We start from the raw sequence: 22,324 nt of genomic DNA, 5'->3' as shown, positions 1-22,324 counted from the left end.
CAGTGTTCAATGTGTATGTGGCCTCTCTTGCAAAAATAATTAGAGACTATGGGTATACACCCTTCTCATATGCTGATGACGCCCAGCTTCTCTTTTCATTTGACAATTGATTGGCTGCAACCAAAAATCGGTCTAGCTGGTTGATGACAAACTGTGTCCAGCTTAGTTCTGATAAAACCATACACATAGGGGCTGATTATGATGGAGGATTTTCCGCATCCTCCGGGCCGGCGGAAGCCACCGCCGGCCCGGAGGATGCGGAAAATCCTCTGCGGACCCACCAAAGACCCACCGCCACATTAGGATGGCTGGTGGGTCCTGGTTTCAGTCCGCCGTTTTTCCGCCGCGGTTGACTTACAACCGCGGTGGAAAAGCTGTAACATGGCTGGCGGTGTCTATCAGACACCACCAGCCATATTAGGATGGTGTAGAAGAGATGCTTTTCCACGGCGGCTTTTCTGCCGTGGAAAATCATACGGACTTTGACTTCGGGGGCCCGTTGCGGGCCCCCTGGGTGAAAGGGGGGTGGGGGGTGCACATGGGGGGTACCCATGGTACCCCCCTGCATTTGTATGCAGAAATCGGCAGGCACCGCGCGGTGCCTGCCGCTTTCTGCATACAAATGCAATGTATGCATTTTTAACATTGCGGCGGGTACAGCTTGAAGCTGCACCCGCCGCAATGTTAAAGATAGAGGATGTGGTGGCGGTCACATCCTAATCTGCACAGAGGGAACGCCGCTGCCCATGCGGATGTTCCCTCCTACTCTGGGGTCGCGGACGGACTCAAGTCTGTCCGCGATCCTAATGAGCCCCTTAATGTTTGGCAATTCGCAAATACTGTGGTCCCCTGACTGGTGGCTGTCAGAGTTAGGCCCTGCCCCAACATCTACAATGACTGCGAAGAATTTAGGGGTTTTATCTAGATCATTCTTTATCAATGAGAAATCAAGCACCCTCTACTGCAGCCTCCTGTTTCTATACTCTGAGGTTTCTAAGGAGTGGGTTCCATCTCCTTCCTTTATCAGTACGCAAGTCCCTAATCCAAGCCTTGGTAATCAGTTTTCTTGACAACTGTAATGCCCTTCTAGCAGCAGCAAAGGAAACTGTTTTGAACAGGTTGCATTTGGTTCAGAACACAGCAGAGGGCTGGCCCTCAACGTGCCACCTAGAACAGCTTCACTCCCCTTACTAAGAAATCTCTGCTGGCTTCCTATTCGTAAAATAATTACATTTAAAATTTGCTGTTTGGTCCATAAAGCGCTTTACAACAAAGGCCCTAGTTGGATGTATGACGTTACAATGCATGCTATTACCACACATGTGTTTACAACGCCGTTTTAACATCGCAAACCTTTACAACGCATAGCGCTTAGAGGTGCTGGATAGTGAAAAGTTTAATTTACTATTCCAACACCAGTCCCCGTGGACACTAGGGAAGGTGTTGGATAGTAAATTAAACTTATTCCCTATCCTAGAGCGCCCCCCAGCGCAATGCGTTGTAATGGTTTGCGTTGTAAACACCACGTTGTAAAGGCACTGCATTGTAAAAGTTTCGTTGTAACAGTTGTTCACCGCCCTAGTTACTTGGCAGAGAAACTTAGACGCTATCTACCGAGCAGATCTGTGCGCTCGGGGGAGAAGGGCCTTCTCATAGTCCCTCGGTGGTTCAACAAACTTCGCTCTGGTGGCAGAACTTTCTTGTGCCTTGTCCGCAATACTGGAACTCGCTCTCTTTCCACCTATGCAAATGTGCTACTCTCCTAACGTTCAAGAAACTCCTGAAGACGGAACTTTTTAACAACTGCACCCGTTTCCTAGTTCTACTACCTCCGCTTGCAGCGCAGAGATCCCCCTTTGGGGGTGAGTTCTGTGCTTTATAAGCTCTTTCATTCATTCATTCATTCAATGTTCATAACCATTTGAATTGCGAAACAAGGTAGGCTGCATTAAATTTGTAAAGTTAAATAGATTAAAAAAAATTAAAATAGGTAATAAATAAGCAAAATCTATGAATAAAAATATTAAAGTCATCATTAAATGACTACAGTAACGCAGGAAAAAGAAATATGGGAAAGGGAACATAAAAGCAAGAAATGTTACATATATATATGTGTTTGTATTTATATGTGCAGACAAACACACACAAGCATATGTATAGCTGACATGTTTTGGTGCTTTCATAGCATAGTATGCAGTGGTATAAAAACCCATATGTCATAAGGAATCGTGAAACATGGAAAATGTGTTACCGCTGCCTGCAAAGTGCGGATTTCATTATCATGTCCGCCCCACTCCAGAGAGCATTAACATTGTCAGCTATACTAAGATTATGCGGCACAGAGGACAAAAATATGAAGCTAGGTGATCTACAGTAGGCGGAAAAAATGGTACTTATGCAGCATATTCTCTGGCAGTATTATTTCCATCCATTGGAGCTAAAAACAATAATTTTGGTGAAATTCACAAGTTTTGCAAATTATGTGGCAAAATATGTTGCAAATACATTAAATCCATAATTATGAGGTTAATACTATGAGGTAAATGTGTCCAGCATTCGGTCAAAGGTTATGTCCATTATTACATGATTTTTGATGGTAAATTATCCACACAAAAGGTGATGGGAGGAATGCTTGCAATTTGCCTGAGCACTGGCATACACTCACTGTAGCACCCCAACCCATCGTTCTTTTGCCCACCATGCCACCTCGGTTTGGCCACAGCTAGATACAAATGAGCCTTAACCCTGCTACTCATGGGAACAGTTCAGCCCAAACTGACAGGCCAGGTCCTTACCAAGCCAGAACACAAGCAACCTAGAATGGATCCTAGGTTGCTTGAATAGTAGTTTCCATGTTGGAAGTAACCTAGTTTCCATAGGAAAAACGTGTTTTGTTTTGTTAATAGGTTTGGCGTCATATGACAAAGCTTCACGAATTTTCAAAACTAATACAATGCTCGGGAGAACCAGGCGGGTGCTTAAAAGTGCGTTTTCCCGATATTAATTCCCATAGTACCATTAGAAAAGGCTTCAGCTCGAACTGCTGAATAGAATTGCACCAGATTAGGCAGGAAGGTAGACGTTGGTTCAAGGATATGCCTTTTTGTGATTTGATGTAAATCCGTTCAGTAGGTATGGAGAAATTTACTGAAATTCCCAGTTGTGTATATAGGGACATGTTGGATCTGTGACTCAGTAGAACCAAGTCACACAAAAAAGATTTAGAAAAAGAAAAGGGGGCATGATAGAAAGACTCTGATTCATTAGGCCTCTTGAGACGGTCCCACAGGGACCACCCAAGGCCAAAAAAGCATTTTTCTTTTTACAGAAGTGTGGACTCCTGCACTCCTTTAAATATAGGCCCCTGGGTGGGCAGGTCCCAGGGGCAGTTTTTATAGTAATGCGAGAGGTGACCATACGGTACCCTCACACCCCGGGGACTGCGACCTCCACAGGGCAAATATGTGAAAACTGATGCGGCCTGCACGGCCCCCTGTAGTCCCTGGGACGAGATCTCCCTGGGGCTATTGAATAAAATGAATGGGGGAGGCCCATATTGCGTCCTTGTTAGCCTGCCACATCCCTGGGGCTAAATGTAACAAATGCAGGGGGCCACGCGGTCCACCCACAGCCTCGTGGACCGCCACCTCCCCAGGGCCATTGAATAAAATTAATGCTAGGAGGCCCTTATGGCCTGCCCGGGGGCTCGGGAACCACCACCTCTATGCGGCTAAATGTGACAAATGCAGGGAAACTACGTGGCCCCCCACAGCTATGGGGACTACACCTCCCCAGGGCTAAATTAAATATTAATGCGTGTTGGGGCCCCGTCCCCTCCACGCAACCCCAGTGACCACCACTTTCCAGGGAGTTGTTAACATTGGAGGGGGCCACACAGGCCCCATCGTGGAGCCCTAGATGGGCCTGGGGATCGCCATCCCTTAGGGCAGGCTCCTGCAATGTCCTGGTGTGCTCACCTTGGGACACTGCTGTTTGCTAGGCTAGGCGAGTGCACCGCTTCCCCCACCCATAGCAAACTCTGCTCTGCTTCATGGAAGTGAGAGCACAGAAAATGCTCTTGCTTGCACAAAGTAGAGCCGAATTGCTTTTTGGAGAGAGGGAGCTGCATGTAAGTAGCTCTGTCTGTCCAAAATCAATGCTGTCTCCCGGAGGATGGGGGGTTAGAAGGCATGGACAGCGGAGCCTTCAGGCTCCACCAGCGGTCCCCAATGTGAAAAATACTGGGTGCCCTGGGTGGGGTTAGGGCACCCAGTACTGAGGCCAGGCCCCAGGGGATGCATTAAAAAAATAGAAATTGAGAGAAAAAAAACAAAGGTTAAGGGGCTGTTATAGTTAGAATTGGACAGTATAGTTAGGTTCTGAATTTACACGTACAAAACCATACAAATTCAGCTGTTAAAGTTAGAGTCATTTTAAGTAACAATAACTCGTGCCCTAAGGTAAGTATAACTCGCACCCACACCATGCACTGTTTTCGCATAATTGATTTTTCTGTAAATGTTGTATCAATGATATCAATGCAGCTATAGAAGATGTCATCAATGATGTAATATGTGATATAATTAGCTGTGCATGGCAAGGGTGTGAGGTATAGTTACCTTAGGGCACAAGTTATAGTTACTTGAAAGAACTCTGACTATAACAGCTGAATTTCTATGGTTTTGTACATGCCTTCCCTGTCCCAGAACACTTTGGGAGGCTGCAGAGGAATCAACTGAGAGGCTATTGCTATTGGAAGTATATGTTTTACTTAGTATGTTAGACTTAATTCTTTCACAGCTGAGGAAGATTGTGTGGATTTACAGGATCTATGTTCTCATTTTAGATTCTCTAGCACCTTCCTTAACCTCTATGAGAAAATCATGAGAACAAATATTTATCTCGAAAACATGGTTCATCATATCCCAGTAGAAGCTCAACATTGTACACAGAGTAATATCAACTTAGAACACACCACAATTTCTAAAATTAGAATGGTACGTAATGTAATGTATAGGCATTTATATAGCGCACTACTTACCCGGAGGGTCCCAAGGCGCTTCGACCGCTGCAAAACCCTTCCTGGCTTCCCTGAGAGATGGTCCCTTAATGGGTATCTCCAGGGTGAGACCAGGCATCCCCGGCGGTCTGGTGGGGCCGTTAGTGAAGATGAGGCAAGCTAATGCCCAGAGTTGCCGAGTGTGATCGCTGATCAGAGTGGGCACCGAGGCGAGAGAATTATCGAGTCCGCTGACCCTGGTCCAGAAACCTGCCGCGCCGGGAATCGAACCCTGGTCCCGGGCCGTCCTCTGCTCTCGGGTCTGCCGCCTCTAACCAGTGAGCCACACTACCACCAACAAATAAATCAAAATGTCATTAAAATCTGTTTCCACACGTGATATGTGCTCCTTTTGTGACCCTCAAAATGTGCCTTTCACTACAATGCATTTCAGTGTACATCATGTTGTCCATGTTGTGGCCAGCCAATGAAGGTGGGCTCATTCTGGGCTGCCCGCCACATGCCCTTTAGAGTCAGGGTATGCTAACCCTCCACCCTTACATATTTTTTTTAATTAATTCAGGATACTAGGACCATGTATCTGAGTCCTATAACGGCTGCTACAACAAATTGTTCAGGTTGTGACCAACCAACCAGGATTGAATAGTCCACTTCAAATTGATAAATTAGCGCATATCTGGACATCAACAGTCTAGATATCTATACATTTAGAACCTTAAGTTCTCAAAAACTACTGAACAGATTTGCACCAAATAAAAAAAAGCATACTTTCTGCGTCAGTCAGAAAAGAGTGCACTTAAGGGGACTCGCAACAATTTTATATCTATATGTTACTTGAAAAAAAGTTCTCATAGGCATTAATCATGTCAAGCTTTACCTCTGCTTTTTTCTGTTGTTTATCTGTTGATTTTATTTGCATTTCCAATATCTGCTGTGAGATGTACATTTAGTTAAATAAAATTATTTACAAAAATTATATGGTCATAAACTAAAGCATCGCAAATGCTGCTAGTCTGTGGGAAAGTGAATGTAGTTTATGAGTTCAGTGTCATCCTGTCCCCTGAGGCGACAGCTGAAGAATGCAGCTGGAAGAGTGTGCAGCATAGTTCTACTTTTCTCAAGAACTCTAAGAATGTTATTGCTTTTCTGCTTGGATACAAAGGTAAGTGGGTTCTTTGGAACACACATAAAAATCCTTGCAAGGAATGTTATCCTTTCTGTCTTATTTTATGAATGTCCTACATAATCGCATATATGTGTTTGTTTGTCATACTATTTAATAAAATTGTTTCCCCTGGTAGGCTTATTGCTTTTCATTCATGCATGCCCTGAAATGTATCTTTGAAGAGTGCAATCCAAGCAAATTCAGGGCATTCGAAAACGCCAATATTTTGCCGCAGCCACTAAACGAGGAGCTGCCATTTTGAGAATGTAGAAAAAGATAAATATGGTGTTCCAGTAAAGTTTACATGAACAGAGTCAGACTCAGGTGCACCCACCAGGTACCTCCAGCATGCGCCAGGGAGGTCCCTTGCAGAGAGTTGTTCAGAGACCACGCCCCTTTTTGCACCTCTCTGCAACGCAGCTCTGTGGCACTTACTGGAGGTACCTGGTGGGTTAGTTGGCCCCCAGTGACCCTCAGTATTGAAGAGGAATTAATTCCCCAACTTAAAATGCGCCACATGGCAAGTTTTCACACACCACCTCAGGCCCCGCCCCCTTCCTTCACCACTGTGCAAACGTGCCCCCTGGCGAGTTGTAAGTTGGGGAATTAATTCCCCTTCAATACTAAGGGTCCCTGGGGGCCAACTAGCCCACCAGGTACCTCCAGTAAGCACCACAGAGCTGCGTTGCAGAGAGGTGGTCCAGGCCACTCCCCTTTTTACACCCCTCTGCAATGCAGCTCTGTGGTGCTTACCGGAGGTACCTGGTGGGCTAGTTGGCCCCCAGGAACCCTCAGGATTCAAGGGGATTTTATCCCCCAATTGAAAATGCGCCATAGGGTGCGTTTGCACAGTGGTGAAGGGAGGGGGTGGGGCTTGAGGTGACATGTGTGCAAACACACCCTGTGGCACGTTTTAAGTTGGGGAATTAATTCCTCTTCAATCCTGTGGGTCCCTGGGGGCCAAGTAGCCCACCACTTACCTTCAGTAAGCGCCACTGTGCTGCGTTACAGAGAGGTGGCTCAGGCCATGCCCCTTTTTACACCACTCTGCAACGCAGCTCTGGCGCTTACTGGAGGTACGTGGTGGGCTAGTTGGCTCCCAGGAACCCCCAGGACTCAAGGGGACTTAATTCCCCAATTTGCAATGCACGAGGGGGTGAGTTTGCGCATTTTTTGCAGGGAGGGGCCGTGGCCAGATGTTACAAGTGTGCAAACGCGCCCTGTGGAGCGTTTTAAGTTGTACCTGCAGTAAGTGCCAGTGGCGTGCTTTGCAGAGAGGTGGTCCAGACCACGCCCCTTTTTACGCTTCTTCGCAATGCAGCTCTGTGGCGCTAACTGGAGGTACCTGGTTGGCTAGTTGGACCCCAATGACCATCAGGATTCAAGGGGAATTAATCTCCCAACTTAAAACGGCCACAGGGCGTGTTTGCACACATGTCACCTCAGTCCACCCCTCCCTTCACCACTGTGCAAACACGCCCCATAGCACGTTTTAAGAGGTAGTTTTAATCCCCCTGCCCTATTATGTACTAGGGCCTTACAGAGGAGGTCATGCTAATCACAGGGGTGCCCCAACACATAGTGTTCCCTAGTGTATGTAGGTGTTTTCACTGTATTCTAAGTGTCTTTTAGCATACCACTGGCTCTAGGCCTGGTTAGTCAGAGTCAGTTACCACCAGTACCCGTCTGAAAAAGTTGTGGGCACAGGATGATTTTGCAAGAAGGCCTCTTTCTGCTCCTCTGTTGGTTCTCTCGGCACATGTCTTGCTTCTTCCTGCACTTTTCTTCGTCTTTGTGGACTTCTGTTGCTTCTTTCTGCATTTCTTTTGCTTCTTTCTGTGTGTTTTTTCTTCTTTCTTCACATGTTCTAGCTCATGTTGTAGGCATAGTAGAAACTAGCATTTGAAAAAGCTTTGAAATTCACTGAAATGACCATAGGTTTCAGGCACAATATAGTTAGAAATTAGCATTTAAAAAACCTTTGAAATTCACTGAAAGAAACAGGTTTCAGGGGTGTTATAGTTAACTGAACATTTCACGTATAAAACCACAGAAATTCCTCCGTTATAGTTAGTTATGCTAACTATAACTTGCACCCCTGCAATGCACTGCTGATGATGTCACATATTACCTCACTCATGACATGGTCAGTGACATCACTGATGACATCACGGTCCCACAGCGATGCAATTTTCACAGGCGGAACCACCACGAAACTACTGGTTGACCTGAAACTTGCAATATGTATGCAGTTGCACCACCGTCATTTACATAGCCCCTAACCAATGCACCCCCACCAGGGAATGATGGTTCCCTGGCGGAGCGGGCAGTCCACTTATGATCCGACTGCCCAAGTCGTAATAGGGTGGTCGGCCACCAGTCTGAGGTGGCTGGACCACAACCACTGCACCACCACAGGTCTGGCGGTCCTCGCACCACCCAACTCATAAGTAGGCCCCTAGGGTAAACAGCAAAGCACAATTACCATCTCTTTAAAATGTTCCTAAGTGGAAGCAATAGTCCCTACAGAGGCCTAGGAAAAGTCAATGATCCGGGGAGACAAGAGAGTCAAGTGGAAGACCTGGAGAGACTGGGAAGACCAGGCGAAGATACAGGGACACTGAGGAGTCAATGTCAATACTCAGGAAAACTAGTGGGCCCAGGGGAATACCAAAGAAAATCTGAGCGCCCAGCAAAGGTCCCGGAGCAAAACAGCGAGCCCATGGTGGTGGAAAGATACTGGATGCACAAAAAGAATCCAAACCGAATGGAGAGTTTAAGGAAAGAGCGTAATCTCCGGAGCCTAGTAAAATGGCTGGAAGATCCAAACATTTTGCACACTGGGAATTACAAAGGTTCCATGGAACCCTAAAAGAATACGCAGAAAATCAACAGGATTTAAGTATGGTCCAATCCTTCTGCTGTGACCCTACATCTCCTGCCTAAGAGCCAGTGGTGGCCGGCAAAGGTAAGCACGGTGAGGCGGAGCGCAGCGGGGGCTTAGTCGACACACGACAGAATAGGTATTATTTATTTATTTAATGATACCTATTCTGTTATCTTTCGACTTCCCCCCCACTCCCACCCTGCCCCGCCTCACTGCGCTTAAGTGTGCGGTCTCTGCTGACAGTAAATGCAGGAATGTCAGTCAGCTGCTTGCTTCTGCAACCAAATCAGATGCACTCTTCTTTTTTCCCTATTCATTGCTGCCAACCTCAATTTAATGCATTTTTCTTTTTTCCATCTCTTTTTTTTTTACTATAGGAATAAAAGTATAATAAAAGAGTGAAATTAAATGTCCTAATCGAAAAGGTGTTGGCGTTGTATAAATATAAATCTGCAAAATTGGCCAGTCCATCGAAAGATAATCTAATTAGCCCTGAAAATGCCATTATGGTATTTGTGAACAGTCTTAGCTGTAGCAGGGAAGTGGCATGCAGGCAGAGCTGAACGTCTTTTCCTGCTAGCACGAGGCAGCCGAAAGAGCCGCCAGTTCCAGCCGAAGTCTGTTTCCATCAAGCGTATAAATCAGATATGACAGGTAAGCCAGGCATAATGATCTCTGCCTCCCTGGCTGTGCAATCCACCTCGTTAAGGTACAGAACCGACCGAGCAAGCGCAGGACACAAAAGGACCTCAGCGACCCACACCCAAAATCATTTGGAAAGGCTTACACTGCATGCATGCAAATTCTTCGAAGTATTGCCCGGTTTAAAATTAAAGAGCCGAAAAAATGCGCTTTTGCTTTGAGCAAATTGAATAGGAAGTTTTGTGTTTCTCATTTCTAATGAGAACCAAGAAAAGGAGAAAGGGAGGCTTGAAAGAAAAGCAATTTCTTGAATTCGAGTTTTTTTGCATTTCTTTATTTCCTATGTTGTGTTCCCTAATGATTACTGTCCTATTCAAATCACGTTTAATCGATGAAAGCAGCCATTCAGTACCACTACCGCAGAAAAGGCATGTCACTGATTATTATAATGTCTATACGATATTCAAGATTGCAAGCATTTCTATGCGACAGAGAGAGGTGAGCTGGCCATTAAAAGCGTTTCGAACAAAGACACTGACTGAATCAATTCTCTCAAATTATTTCAATACAATACACAATCTAGTTCAGACAATAGGCTTGTTATCTCCCACCGACGTAATGAAGAGAACAGGGTTGTATGGGAATCTGTGGAAGCCGATCTTCACTGTTTATAGGGTTGTCAATGGCTTTCATTAATGTTGGAAGAAATGAAGGACGGATTTTAATGAACCTGGGGGGCATATTTACAAGGGCATTATCACATCTTTAGCGACACTTTTTGCCGCTAAAGCAACGATAATTTCATCGCCCTATTAGCAAGGCGGCGCTAACATGCATTAGTGCAAGTTAGCTGCTGTTTTTGTAACGCCACGCATCTTAGCGATATACATCCCTAATGAGATGCAAAGTAGGCGTACCTTCCTGTAACACCATGACAGTCGTGACCAGGACATCGCGTTATTTACAACGCGGCCCCGGAACCACGAAGCGATGATGAAAGCTGCGCTAAACATGGTTTACACCGGATCCTCACGCCTGGTCAAAACTTGACTTAGGCATGTTTTGAATGGGAGGTGGATTGCTTGGTTACGTCCACACTCTCCTATTATCAAGCTTTTCATTAGCGTGTGAAATCATCACTTGTTTCAAACGCTAATGATGAATATCTCCGTCTATCCAAGGTTTGTACATTGCCTGTGAGCAAGGCGTTGTAAATACGCCGCTAGCACAGCGACGTAAACCACCGATAGGCGGCGATATTCAAAATCGCGCTAAGCATGCTTTGCGATGTTTAACGTAAAGCGTTGATAATAACACTCTAGGGAGCCCTGGGGGTCAGTTGGCACTTTGATCTGCAGCTCAAGTCAAGAATATGAAGTGGAGACCATGTCACGGACGCCGCTAAATGGATGTAAGCACTTTGGGGAACATTTACAAGCCCCTCGCGATACTTTTGCGACATCGTTGTGTCACTATTTTATTTGACACAGCGGTGGCATAAACAATGCACCCCGTTGTGGCCACTTTACAATGGGACACATCTATGGAGATGCAAAGCCCTGCGTCACATTATACCTGTGTCAGGTATAATGGATGCAGGGTGGGCGTTCCCATGCAGGAAATCCTTGTAGAAGTGATACGCAGTTAAATCTACAAGATTTCACTGCGCCACGTCTAGGTCGCCACTGCGTCAAAACCCTGTGCCTGCTTGGAAAAGGAGTAAGGCGTGACGCAGTGTATTAGGAATAGGCCTCCCCATGCATTGCTGAAGTTGCATCGTGCCTGCCACACAACTCCAGCAATGCATGACTTTTGTGCGACAGATGCGTCAGGATTTCTGAAGCAGCTATCAATCCATGCGCCATAGTGCGCCGTATTGTAAATACTGCGCTTCCATGGTGGCCAAGGGTTTCGCACGCAGACGAAGGGAAACTGACACATCTATACAGATGCGTCCGTTTCTTGTAAATAAGCCCCTCTATTCCTTCTGTACTTAATGATGGCGTTATACATATCTATCAGAAGTGGAACACAAAGACATGGCCCTTCCTTTGTTAGAGTCCCACATTTTGATCCAAAAGCTATTTATACATTTCGAATCAAGCCCTATTTATTGATGATGGGGTAAATTACATATTTGTACCACTAGATGGAGCTTCTCTTTTATATTTTTCCATAATGGATTTTTTTTGGGGGGGGGGGGGGGGGGGGGGACACAGTTGCTCGAGCTATGTGGCCCCCACTCAATTTTTGACCCGAGCCTGACATGCCTGTCTGTATGAAAGTCGTGACAGGTGCTGTGTGGCCAAGTGCAAGACTATTGGAATTGGTTGTGCTGTGCCACCATCATTTATTTGCACTTAATGATATGATAATCTGTGACCCGTAACACCATTGCTTAGATGTGTGCAGACTTTATTTTGCTCATTATTTTATATTTAGATTTAGTAAACTGAGTGAATCGTTTGTTTTTTATTAATTCTTTTTTTTTTCTAGTTTTTTTTGCATGAAATAAAGCGCGACGTGAAGGTGGTGCCCCGCTGCTAGCCCATACGGCACACCTGATCTGAGTATGTTAGCTGGCTCCTGGTGATTTCTAGGAGTACTCTATACGGGTAAAACCGTGAGTCTTGAAAAAATATTTTAATTTTTCACATACATATCCTCACGGAGTGGACGCGCCTTAGCATGCATGGACCCCCCGGGGAATTTCACCTTATGGTCCTGATGAAAGCTGAGCCAAATGTTGCACTAAACAGCAGAAACATGTCGACCTCTTGTTATTAGGACATAGTGATTTCCAATAAAATCACCACATAGTCCACACTTGTTTTTAATGTGACCAGCTGGGATCTTTTTTAACCTTGCACTCACAACACTTGAGCACACACATCTAAACTCAAAAAAACCAGCTCCGCTGCAATTGCAGGCGTTGTAGCACACGGGGGGGACACTCGGTCTCCCCTGTGGGGACCCCATGATGAAGCATGTCACCACGAGGGTGAGTGAGGGTTCTTTTTATCAATAGAGTTGTTCCTTTTCCATTCTCTTTACTTTCTTGTATTCTTTATCCCCCCAATTTTTCACACTGTGTATATTATATATAATTGTTAGTCGCTCTTTAGTTGTTGTACTATAATTGATAGGGGTAGAAGAGTGGCTTGTCAACCCTAACTCTCTTGTTGGTCAGAGATATTCCTTTGCAGTGTAGCACAAAAGAGTTGAACGAGCAAGCAAAGACAGAGATTCAGAAATTGTAAGGTGAAAAATCCGAGACAGCAGCAACTTGGGCTGGGATAATAGGTTATGACCTTTCTGGTCAAACTAAAGTTATTCTCATAACTCTTGGATAGAGCTGGAACTAGTGATCCAGGAGCAACTTAAGAAGTTGTCATAGGTGGCTTGCAGCTTATTTATTTGTATTAACTCAGGGAAATTATTTTTAATGAAATGTAATTGATATATTTATTAACTTGTATTGAATAGTTTTTTTTAAATTTGTTTTGGGTGCTTTTATGTGGCTGGCATTCTTTTGTATTCTCCCTGAAGCTAGCTCCCATGCTGGCTTAGAATGCAAGCAATAGAAACAGTTATATTACAGACAGACACATTCATTTTTGGATAGGCATGGGGAGATTGGTATTTTCCCAACATTTCTGATGTTGATCCCACGCCGAGGCTCGTTTTTCTTGTTCATTTGTCCGGGTTCTTGTTTTAAGCTTCTGGTGTTTGCCTTTTCTAACGCGCTCGGCTGAAAGCTGCTTTTTCTCCTGTCCCCCAATCACCCTCCTCCCACTGTTCACTACGACTGAACTCGCTCTCCTGTCCGGGCCTCTGCTCTCCCCACCCCTCCTCCATTCTAACCCACCTTCCTTGTCAGGGCCAGAATGGCCAAAGCGTGCCCTGGGCACGGGTGGGGGCCCGTTTTGGGGCCGTTTTTGTTAGCTGCAAAACCGGCCCTGTACCAAAATCGGCCGAAAACCGCCCCCCGCAAAGAGCTCGGCGGCACCTCCAACACCCCCGAGTGGGGAGAGTGGCGGGGGGGGGGGGGCGGCCGAGAACTTTGCCAGGGCCGGTTGTGGTTCCCAGTCCGGCCCTGTCCCTTGTGCTGTATCCTCAGCGCCACTCGCTCGCTGGTAATAGCAGGGGCACTAGATGAAGCCGGAGCTGCAGCCAAGACCGCCCCCCCTCACTCCGTGCCTGCCATAAAGCACAGCTCGTCCTGCACTGAGGGCCCCTGCAGATGGAGGTGAAGCCGGGGTCCTGCTACAGCACTGCGCGCAGGGAGCGCTTTTTACTAAGGACTTTCAAACAGGCTTTATTTGATGACACTCGTGAAACTGACAGCAATGTACCCAACAATATCTCCTTCAGAAACACATTGGAATTTTTTTTGTTTTGTTTCTTGGGCCTGTTAGCTTCTTACTCTTAATTCTGATAACACAGTGGGGAGGGGGTAATCTGTGGTTTGTCTCAGTTTGGCGTCTGAGGTTTGTGTTGAGCAAATTCTGAAACAGAGGGTGTGCTGTATTACTATTAAACTAAGGGATTTTGCTACATATTTGGTGAATCTTGAGTGCTTTTGTAGATCGTTCGTTCTTTACATAATGCATAATACTGCATGGGCGTCCGCAGACATTTTTCCAGTGGGGGGGGCAAAATGTTAACCTCATCACCATCCTCCGACATGATGTGTGCCAGGTTTAGCACACGAAACACTGGGGCGCAGAACTAGGATAGACTCAATTAAATGCCAGGAATCCAGGACATGTGACTGACCCTGCCACAGGCCAACAAACACCACCTGTAGGGAAAACGCTAAACTTTCTGACAAGGTGCTTTATCTCTGTCTGTTAGGTGTGCAGACTTCTGGGTCCTCGATCCAACACCAATCAAGGCTGTCTTCAGCACGATTCGATTTTTATCAGAATACTTTAAAACAGCCTATGATTAAAGCACCAGATTAAATATACTGTATGCACAGTGTATGTTAGGGATTATTTGTAGCACACATATTTACCAATATTGGCTTATTGGTGCTAGAATTCATGATAACTTTTATCCAAAGTTAAAGCACAGCGTCAAAGTTAGTAATAAATAATGCAGCAATCACACACGCTAGTGATTTGCCAGTGGGTGCTCCCTTTACTAGAATTCCCCGGGCATTGTTGAATTTTACACACATTCAATTAATTTATACAAAATAAAATGTATAGGTCCAAATGTTAGCTATATTCTTTCAAAGAAACTTAGAGTCCCTCTACGTGTATTCAATGTCAAACTGACATCGTGCGCACGTTTAGGGATGCAATAATGGCCAGCTCCCTTATGCGGAAGCCCGGCACCGTAAATGTGTGGCACATGCGGTACCCGCAGCTGCGCCACATCACAAGTCCAGGGATGCTGAGTCTTACACAGTGGTCGAAATGGGGGAAAAAAGTAGGGGAAGAGTGGGCGGAGAATCAGAGTGCGGGAATAACCCAAGGATTGGATCTGTGGGTGGAGCCAGAGGTGTGGCTAGAATGCGTAGACATCCCAATTTTTAGTATTTGTTTGGCATTTCCCTGTCCAGTTTATTCAACCAATGGATACACATGATTATTTAAGGTAATAATGAGTTATTGACATTAAAATATATTCACAAAGTGGGATATGCTTCTAATCACAGAATGTACCAAATATGATAAAATGTGGAAACACAAGCCATTTGTCTCAGAGCCATGGAGTTTCTGTCATCAGCACTTCACCCTTTTTAAACAACAGCAGTTCAAACATGAATGGCAAAATATCCTAGCAAATGTTTTCTCTAAAATTATGGCTCTGCCATATTTGCCTCATAATGCAAGATCTGCTGCATGATCTGACCATTTAAACTAATAACTTGTTTGTAGCTCAAACATATCAAAAGTTAATATAAAATGTGACTTGTTTTGCTGCGGAGTGGATGCCTATTGTAAAGGTTGACTGGTCACCTTTCTCACTGCTGCGTTTGTATGTTACACTGGTCCTAATAAGGCAAAATCTTTCCAGAGACTGTTAGCATGTGTACACACGTCAAAATAATAAAATATCTGAAAATATACTGCATTACGCTGCAGCATTTTTTTAATGCATAATTTAGTCAACACTACGGCATAATGTTGTCTTCCTTGGCTGCATAATTAATTCCAGTGGCCCCACAGCAGGCAGCACATGTTAAAAGTGCTTGTGAATGAAGCAGGGAAACTGTGAAGTTTGCAAATTGGTGTGTGCAAATCCTGCATTGCCAACCCCTGGTGAATTGCAACTACTGCTGCTGAAACAAGGCCTATGGAGGTACCTTTGGGGGAGGCAGACTGGCCTCTAGGGCAGGGCCAGCCATAGCACTGGTGGTGTCCTGTGCATTAATATTTGTTAGTGACCCCCATGACTACCTCTGCCATGGATTCCCTCACTACCACCCTTTAACTGCGCCCCCCAAGTCTCCATAACCACTCTCTCTCAGATGCATTTAATTTGATTTACAGCGCCACTCATACCATTGTAGGGTGTCAGAGCACTTTACATCACACACATTATACAGAGACAATCACTATGTGTGTAAATTACTGTATAGAAAATGTTACATAAGACTAGGGACTACCAGGTGTAGGAGTCACATGACAACCATACTAGTAGCCCATATAGTTTTATAGTGAGTGGTCTGGAGAAACACAATACCCGGAATTTAAAATGTAATACCATGGTTGGGGTTCTCCTTAATAATCAGAATTGATTTCTGTCCAAAAGAACACTTTTTAGGACATTAGGATAATCAAAGACTGGGTGACAGGGGGGGTCTGGGGGGGGGGGACATAACGCTCAAATTTATACCTTGCAGTTTGTATGCAGCTCTTAGATGACAGTTAATAGCTCACTGTTCTAAGTTAGGATTTTGACTTATAAACTGCAAGTAACAAAAGGATCTCTGACAAAAGCAGTAACCCACTGACCTATTTATGTTATGTGCACTTTGTGATCTGCATGGCGCATGTTCTTTGCAGCCGGTACATTAACCCTCTGAGCTACCGTTCCATGAGTCAAAACTTCCACTAGACAAAATTCTGATCTCTCTCTAGGAAGAACATTAATCACCAGAGTCATCATGACATTTTTATTGTTGCCGAAAATTGCTGGAAGCCAGGAAGGAGGCAGCAGGCCTTTTTAAAACCATAATATACTTGCAAACATGATGCCTTCACCTAAAGTCAGCACCCAGTGCGGTCACACTGGTTGCACCGCCCTAGAGCTGGTCCTTCTCAAGGGTCCTGTGACCTCAGTGACTGTTGTTCTAGGGTGTGCTGCTTCATAGGCCTGCCCACAAGACTGGAGGTGAACTTCACTATGGATAGTGGTGGACAAGCCTTGAAGGTTAACCTACACTTGTCATGCTAGTGTCCACCTGCTGGTGCGAAGACACCAGGACTTCTAAGGTGTTGCGAAGCCTTCTAATGTCTAGCATGTGATTGTGCTCTCGCAGGAGAGTGGTCTGGTGGGCTGGTTATTAAGGCTGAACCTGGTTCCCAGTTCCAAATTCAGCAGCTCTGACCATAGTGCCACATCCTCTCCCCCACTGAACACCGTACTGCCCCACTGAGAAACACTCCCACTGTTTTCAACTACAACCCAATTGTTGCCCGCTATAAACACCTGGATGCGCAATTTAAATTACGCACTAGACAAGAGCAATATGCGGCCTACAAAAAAAAGGAACAAAATCCTGGAAGAAGCATACACTTATAGGGAATGCAAAATTTAGCAAACCATGGGAAAAGTAAGCAGGAACAACATGGTTACCTTAATGCTTTTACACTCACTATTCAGAAATCAGTGAGTGCTTTTGCCTGAAAAGTTAAGGACACAACAACAGGGCCCTGAATGGACCCATTTCAAGGGCCATTGCTTATATCCTTACAAAACGTAAGCAGTATGGTAAAAAGACCACATCCCTGGACGCAGAGCCGCAGCACACATTTTGTTTTTCAATCCACACATTTTGGTACCTCCATGATTGGTGCACTAGTTCCAAGTATAGGGAAAACAAAGACAAGAAAACAAAAATAGCGCTTCACTGGCAAACTCTGTAAAAGTGGCGCTAATGTGTTTCAGTGTGAATAAAATCAGTTTGGCCAGTTTGCTACCACTCTGTCTTACTTTATTTAGTTATTTATCTATTTTTAATATTTTTAGCCTTTTATACCCAATGCTGCACTTTGGAATTAAAATGTCAGAAAAATACTACATTTCCAGCAAAAGCGGCTTTCTTTTTTGGATCCATTTCACAGGAAAGCAAATAAAAGAAAGGAGAGGAAAGAGAGTGAGAAGCCTGTCTTGAAGTCACGGTTTTCATGGGCGTCCGCAGGGGGGGCAAGGAGGAGTGCTCGGGGGGGGGGTGGAGGGGGGCGGTCAAGCGCCCCTCCTTTCCCCTCCCCCTGCGGACGCCCATGTAATACTGCTTCCCACCACTACATTTACATCGCTAACAAGCAGGTCTGGTATTAGCTGTATTTTATATATCTATGTATACGTAAAAAATATATACATTTCAGGGGGAGCGCATATTTTTCGATATGCTGAAAACTTCAATTATTAAAGCATTTTAGTTGTTGCACGGTTTTACTTTTACACCACACTTTGCAAGTGGCAAGCATTCAGCTCACTGAGCCACCTTTCTTTCCTATGTTTAGATGGCAGGAACTTGCGTGGAGCACTCTCGCCATTATTCATTTGTCCAGGATACGTTACCATAGGCTGTGCATTTCCCTTACTGCAGGCATTAAAACTGGACTTCTGCTGATGTATTTTAAGCAAACAGAGGGGCATATTACCAACAACTAGCGATAATTATCGCTAGTTGGGATAAAAATCGGCCGAAATGCATGAATATCGCTGAAAAGTCAGCGATATTCATGCATTACCGAGCTAATGCTCTTAGCCATGTTATCCACCTACCATTGGATAACATGGCTAAGAACTGCTCAGGGGCAGGTGTTAGCTTTTGGAGATATTCGCGCTTAGCGCGAATATCTCCAAAAGTTGGTAATAGGAGATAGCGATGTTAGCGACTGTTTTCAGTCGCTAACATCTTGGCACGCCCACTTTGCATGTCATTAGTGATAAATATCACTGACATGCAAAGCGGGGCCCAAGATGGTCGCTATCTCCTACTAGCTGTCGCTAACTGGTGTTAGCGACAGCTAGGTAATAGGGAGATAAAATTATCTCCGCTTTCTTGGCTTTTAAAGCCAAAAAAGCGGAGATAAACCCCCTTGATAATATGCCCCAATGTTTTCCTAGTTACATGCACAACTATTTCACTTGTACAATTTACTTGGGCATTAACTTTATTTTTCAACGCTACACACATTTAAATTGTACTACAGCTGATACATTTCAGAAACTATTTTCCTAGTAGGACGCTCGCCAACATTTCTTTTTTCCTCCTAACCTCGTATTGTTTATTCACGTTTTTAGTTACATTTTAATGGCTGTACGTATTAAATTGTGGTGGCAAATGGTATAATTGTCTCTGTGACCAACGTTATTTCTTTAATTGCATTATATAAATATGCATTCATATATTTGGAGCATGCTTCTAACTGCATAATTGTCCCTATCACCGTTATTTATTTAATCTTCTCATATAAGTACTACTCTTCATTTTTTGCCAGCACGCACAACCAAATGTGTCTTTAACTAATTTTTTCCAATTTGAAATGTTAAATATATATTCGCAGACATTTTCTTGCCTCCATATAATTAACATGTACTGAATTGTTCTCATGGCAGCACGCACTGCAACATTGTTAGTATTTTATTGTGCTTTTTTATGCACTTTCCCAGGCTACACGCATTAAAACTGTGGGGCATATATGTACAAGGAGTTAACGCTGCATTAGCAGCACTTTTCCAAGGTTTTGTGGCGAGATTTTTATCGCCTTATGTACAAGCTGCCACTGACCTCTGTTAGTAGCAGTTTTCCGGCGAAAACGTCCATTATAAAGAGCGCCACTTCGGTTAGCGATAATGACATGCAAGGAAGGCGTTCCTGTGCAAAAACGGCCGCTAACGCCACTTCACGATATTTACAAGGGAATTCTTTAAGTTTGGAGGACCAAAAAGACTGCCTCTAACTGCAATTAGAAACCTATTTAAAACAGGGGGTAACCCAATTAACCTTTCGGCATCTGGGTAATAGTATACCATCAGAAAAATAACAATGCCCCAGGATCGATAAGTATATTAAACAGTAAGATGAAGTGAAAATTAATTAAACTCTTCCTGTCGATCTGAATCTCCTCAATAAATCTCATACATTTCCAATATGCGTAGTCAATGAACAAACACTATGCGTACACCTATTTATAATTCAAATTGCTTTGTATTGTATTTTATTCCATACATTCTATGCAAAAAGTCACATTTACAAACTCAAAATACACACCAATACATTAATACAACATATATATACACTTATTCACATTTATACATATGATACAAACACAAGTGTAAAAACTTTCTTGCCCTCTTGGCCCTTATTGTATATCGGGATGCACCTCACACGTTATAAACATAGTGTATTCCCTTCCCAATTAGATCACCATCCTTGGAGTCAACTTAAAGTTTTATTAATTCATACCCCTTTCTATTTTAGGTGCTCTCTACTTATTTTACATTCTATTTTGATTTTATATGGTGTCTCAAATTGTCTCTCGACGCGTTTCAGCCACTCTACTTGATGGCCTCATCAAAACTTCGTACCAGGGGCAGACGGACGCAGACTGGCTTGCCTTTGGCATAGGAGAAGTCCATTACAACACAGGCATTACATCGTAAAGCCTTTACAATGCAAATCCAACAATGCAGGTGCCTTTACATCGTATTCCATTACAACGTATTGTGAGATCAGTAATGGGGTATTTAAAATTTTTAGGGTGCGTATGGGTTTCGGCTGTCGGAGATGAAATGTGGGGTGTATTATGGGGCAAAATTTAAAATTTGGGGTGTGCATTTGGGTCAAATATGAAAATCGGGGTGTGCATTTAGGTCAAATATGATTTTAAGGGTGTGTTTTGGGTGCTCGAAGATGAATTTTAGGGTTTAGGTTTCGCTTTGGGGTGCAAGGGTTAGTTTTAGGGTTGCACTCACTGAAGTGGGAATAGTAATGTTTACATCTCAGCAATCCAACACCTTCCCTACTGTTGCAATATGCCTAGTATTAGTATGCATTGCAATGGAATGCGATATAATGGTATGCGTTGTAACTCCATATATACCTTTGGCACACCGGTGGTACACCCGCTGCGCATGGCCGCATAGCGGCCGCCATTGAGAAGTGGTCCAGCTTTCTGAGACCAAAGATTAACTTTAATATGACTTTAAAAATTAAAGTCCAAACGTAGGAGGCAATTTCAAAGTCCCAAATCCCATGATTTACTAAATCACAGGGTTTGCACCTACTAAATGACTTTTTAATATGCGCTAAATCCATTTTGCAATTTAGAAAGTGCTTACCACATTGCAAAATGGGGTTAGAAATGCATACCCAATTGTAATTTGGAAGGGGCTTGTTTAGGGTGTCCCTTCAATTATGTGATTAAGTGTATACAGGAAAGTAGCAATTATAGTATCAATGTATAAAAGATTTATAAAAGTTATACAAAATTTATCAAAATTATAAAACCTGTATAAAAATGAGAAGCAAACGACTTTTATTTTCCATTTCAAACTGCATGAAAATGATACACTCCTTCGTCTTACAAGTTTAAAGTAAATTTTTATCTCAGGAAAATGAATGATCTTATGTAGAAAATGCCCTTGGCTGTTAAGAGAAATCCTGTAGAATCTCAATGAAAGGCTGTGCCAGAAAGGAATGTGGGTTGAATGCTAGTGAAACAATACAATGAGAGAACTCCTTGAATTCCGTCCAGGGTAAAGTAAAAAGCCTATTGGCATGAGACTTTCTTGATATAGGAGCTGAGAGCTGCTTGACATAAGTGCTAACAAACACAATACAAAGGAAACAGAAATTCTTAGCTTTGCAGTGTCTTGTAGCAGAAGAATATATATATATATATATATATATTTTTTATATATATATATACGTGTGTGTTTGTGTGTGTGTGTGTATGTATATATAACTAAAGCTAAGGCTACTGTTATTAAGAGATGAATTTGAATGGCTTGTTTGGGAACTGAATGGCCTGGGCTAGGATTATCATAAAATAGCCATGAATGTCTCAAAGAAGAACCGAAAAGTCATGACATGTTCCTTGTGGCTTCAAGCTGGCCTCTTCTTAGGGCATTAGAATTAAAAAAAAGTACTTCCCGATTGAGCAAGATTATGGTGATATTGTGCAAATACATTTAGCAGTATGCTAGCGAAATACATGTATGATCGTCCCATGTACTCCAGGTATGCCACATGTGTTCATGTGTTAAGTACCGTGTAGGAAGTCTCAGCCCCACAAGGTCTGCAGATGGCAAGGCTTTTCATTACCATTTCTGTTTGCATTATAAATTGCTAAAACCTAGAAAGGGCACACCAGCTATCTACAACCACGGCGACAAACAATTTTTTAAAAACATTTTC

This window comes from Lissotriton vulgaris, chromosome 11 (assembly GCF_964263255.1).
Source record: "Lissotriton vulgaris chromosome 11, aLisVul1.2, whole genome shotgun sequence".
In the NCBI taxonomy this organism is placed as follows: Eukaryota; Metazoa; Chordata; class Amphibia; order Caudata; family Salamandridae; genus Lissotriton; species Lissotriton vulgaris.
This window is presented reverse-complemented; position numbering follows the sequence as displayed.